General features: G+C 42.6%; 1 pseudogene; it reads left to right on the forward strand.

The window, feature by feature from the left end:
* The first annotated feature begins 1,197 nt into the window (after positions 1 to 1,197).
* On the forward strand, positions 1,198 to 3,611 carry LOC134218371 (uncharacterized; annotated as a pseudogene).
* Positions 3,612 to 4,488: the final 877 nt, after the last annotated feature.

Raw genomic sequence — 4,488 nt, forward strand, 5'->3', positions numbered from 1 at the left:
AAAGATACAAACAAAGCGTTTTTGGGTGTGGGTGTGGAGTGGGTGTGGGTGAGGTGAACATGGCCCAACGAAAGACAGGGGAGTTAAACTGACACATTTATACGTTTCAAAAAGTTATATACCTGGGCCATGTAGTAAAGGTCAAGCTTACCCAGCACATTGTAACCGTGTGGTTACAAATTTTTGATTTTTGTTTTGGTATATTATTGTTTGTTTCGGAACCTTCACGTTTCTCGTGTAAAAACAACAGAGCTACCACAGAAGCGTTAGGGTTTGGTACCGCTGTAATAACATGAGGTGCTATAAAATATCCAACATGGCATCATGCTTGGAAGGATGCGATGTTGGATGAAAGCAATTGCAAAATTAGCGGGAAAATATGGGAAGAAATTGATATAAAAGAGTAGCCATTGCCCAATTTCGGCCTCTTAGTATATCAGGCGTCCGTGTGCTGTGAAGTGCAAGTGAAGTGCAGAAAATCAAGTGAACCCCCCCTTTTTCTAGCAGGAGCTAGTGTGAACTCTGGGGAAAAGGTGTTCAGGTAATTCTGAACCCTGTACTGTGGAACTTGAAGTTAATTCCTTGGTGTCCTTTAGGACCTCTTTTCCTACGTCTCGTTTTCGTTTTCGGACTGCTTTTCCGTCCAGCACACGGTTCGGCCCGCGAAGTCATTTGACTTCCGCGCCTAATCCGTCAAGGATACTGACGTCCTTCATCGGACGATTCCTCGGGCCATAGGCCCTAACCGTAAAGGAGGAATTCCCCTCTCGGCCGTCCAAGGTGGCTAAGCCACGGCCGGCCGATCGCGCCTACGAGGGAAGACGCCTGCCCACCATCGTCCAGCAACGCCCGCTGGTCCCGTCGGACGACGATCATCCGCATCGCCACTCGCCTCGCTATTCTGGCGAGAATCCTGGCCGCACAGCTGGACTGGAGTCGCTGTGTCGGCTATTCCGGCCTCAACATCGAGAGTACCAGCGGTATGTACCGGTACCAACATTAAAATAGGTCACACATAACAAATTAACACAAATTTATTACACAGAACAACACGCACACGCCACAAATAGGAAAAATAAAATTATACAAGGAAAGTGAAAGTTCTGTGTTGTTAGTTTTTGTTTACCGCGAAAAACCCAGTAGTTAGCCGACCCTGGGATTGCCGGAGAGTCTCTTGTGTCCTGGTCTGGCCTGGCTAGTGATAGTTGTCGATTAGAAAAAGGGGGAGTTTCAATTGGCTCCCAGCCAAAAGTCCGCGAACGGTAATCAAGGGTCCGTAGTAGTATACAAAAATCTAACGATTTTGCCGACGGGAGGTGGCAGGGATCCGTGCTTGCACGAATGTCTACCCTTTGAGATCACTATTCAACTTTGATGTGGAAAAAAGTGTTAACACGAGGCTTTTGCCTTCAAAAGAGGTCCTGAACACATCACGGACACATTTGCGATCGATTGTCGTTTTTTCCGTACTAAAATTCGTTGATGTTGGCAAATTTTGTGTTTCGTGAACCGTTTATTGACATCACAACATATATCATAATCAAACTTTACTGTTTTATGTCCAATCAACAATGACAACATACGCGCACTATTTATTTTAATCCGTTTGTTTTGTTTCGTCACTATGTTTTTATCATTTTATTATCACCCACTTAACCACAACAGATTCTCATAAACAATGACACGCAAACGACGAGCAAAGGCTGAAACCAATTATGCAGCAATAAATTGGCAGCCGCAGACATATGATGCGGACGAATCGGACTTGGAAGAATCTACTGAGATTCCCTGTCCATTACTTTCGACGCATCCTAACTACCCGCTAGAGGAGTTAGAGCTGGACCTCGAAGAGACTCTGCATACCATTCGGGAGCAGAGGACTTCGGGGATAATGATGCCCGCAGATGTCGTGAAAATCAAAGAATTATTAATTTATTTATGCGTGACATGGACATCGTCACAAGCGATGCCAATTCTCGCTATTTACCCCCTAGCGCGACATGCGAATTCAGGGAACCGGAGTCGGAACCAGAAGAAAACTATGAATTGATAATTCCTAGTTCCGATTCCGATGAAAATAATATGTCCTTCAGCGAGTCCGAATCCAATTCGGAAGACCAACTTCAGGTCGACAAGGGAACGAAAAGAAGCCCAGTGTCACGCTATTCTTCCGGTTATTTTTCTCCCGATTTCACCAGTAAGTCGATGCTTCCTTCATCCGATTTTCCCCGAGACTTACCTGGTAGTGCTTTCCATTTTTCAAATTCACAAACTTCGAACCCCGAATCCCTACGGAAGCAAACCCGGACTTTTAAGATCCGACGGAAAGAGGCCAACAAAAATCTTCAAGTGGAACCCACGGCCAAAGAACTGTGCACGAAAATAACTTCGATTTTGGAACCTACATTTTCAACGAAAAATCCCTGTTCCGGACGCACACCTGGAACCCACCAAAAGGTATTTTCTTTCAATAAAAAGAAAAACCAATCAAGCTAGTAAAAAAAAAGCATTTTTATTTCTCATTCTTTTCCAATTCCTTACCTATGGCAGATTGCCCAGTTCCGGTGCTTTGCGGGATCATTATTTGCCCCAGTCACTTGGTGCAATCACCGCCGAAAGGATGAACACCTGGAAAGAATTTGAGAAACCAATTTTAATCATTTTATAACACCCAAGGACAATGGAATTGTTAGTCGGTTGTGTTTGTTGTAATGAGAATCAATTAGCTGTTAGTCTAGTCCTAATGTAGTTTGACCGACGGATGAAAGACTCCGGTCAGTCGTTGAAAAAGGCTAGCATGCAATAAAATGATCCACTTACCTGATTTATTACGGGGATCCATACCAGCACTGGCAGGATCGGAGCGGGAGGCGAGGGGTTATACCAATATGCCCTCATCTCACTCCACCTGTGGAGCTGTTGGGAGGGGATCGCCCAATTTGCATAAATTGGCCAAATCTAATAAAACTAATTTCCAATCATTAGTATGATGGATGTTTTATGTGTACACTTTACTTACCTGATTGCATCTTGCAGAGGCAAGATGATTATCATGGTGTCCGTCCCGGGACCGTTAGGGGTTTGCTATTGGGCAATCTTTCGCCTGAAAGATTGCTGCCAAATAGCCCAACAACCCTTGATGAATGGAATTCATTCACCTAAAAAGAGAACACAAACACATACGAAGATTAGTCTTCGATATGTTTATATAAATCGTACGTACTACTTACCGATTAATTCACAAAAAGGCACATTTCACTTTAAATTATTTCATCGTCACTGCACAGCATAACGTAAACATAAATAAACAATAGATATGCTGTGTCAGTTTGATTTGACAGATTCATGACGTTTCAGCGAGCTGTCACTCACTAACAGTCCGCTCGCCGGCGAATCAATCCGCCAGGGGGTTCGGCCGTGCACATCGAATGTGATCGAATGTGGTGTAAATATTGTAAATAGGGTTGTAAAATTGTTTTTCGATGCGCAACTTGTAAATATTATAAATAATGTTGTCTACCCATAATACGGGATATTTTAATGATTTTAATTTGTTTATTGTATATTTTGCATGTTTTCATTTATTTCATTTTTGTATTTTAATTTGTATATATTGGTGCACATACGTTATTGTTATTTTATTATATTTATTATTTATAGTTTTAATTTGTTGTAAAGCTTTATTATGATATCGCGCGATATAAGTAGAGTAGTTTAGAATTTTAATTTGTTGTTTTGTAAATATTGTAATAGTTTTTAATTGTTTTACATCCACGAACCGATGACGGCCGAAGCTGACTTGAGAGAGTGAATTGAAAAAAAAAATGCAAAATCTCTTCGTGCTTTCACATTTTTTCATCGGGGTGGTGGATAGTGTAACCGTGTGGTTACAAATTTTTGATTTTTGTTTTGGTATATTATTGTTTGTTTCGGAACCTTCACGTTTCTCGTGTAAAAACAACAGAGCTACCACAGAAGCGTTAGGGTTTGGTACCGCTGTAATAACATGAGGGTGCTATAAAATATCCAACATGGCATCATGCTTGGAAGGATGCGATGTTGGATGAAAGCGAATTGCAAAATTAGCGGGAAAATATGGGAAGAAATTGATATAAAAGAGTAGCCATTGCCCAATTTCGGCCTCTTAGTATATCAGGCGTCCGTGTGCTGTGAAGTGCAAGTGAAGTGCAGAAAATCAAGTGAACCCCCCTTTTCTAGCAGGAGCTAGTGTGAACTCCGGGGAAAAGGTGTTCAGGTAATTCTGAACCCTGTACTGTGGAACTTGAAGTTAATTCTTGTGTCCATTAGGACCTCTTTTTCCTACGTCTCGTTTTCGTTTTCGGACTGCTTTTCCGTCCTGCACACGGTTCGGTCCGCGAAGTAATTTGGCTTCCGCGCCTAATCCGTCAAGGATTCTGATGTCCTCCATCGGACGATTCCTCGGGCCATAGGCCCCAACCGTAAAGGAGGAATTCCCTCTCGACCTCC

This window comes from Armigeres subalbatus, chromosome 2 (assembly GCF_024139115.2).
Source record: "Armigeres subalbatus isolate Guangzhou_Male chromosome 2, GZ_Asu_2, whole genome shotgun sequence".
NCBI classification, from domain to species: Eukaryota; Metazoa; Arthropoda; class Insecta; order Diptera; family Culicidae; genus Armigeres; species Armigeres subalbatus.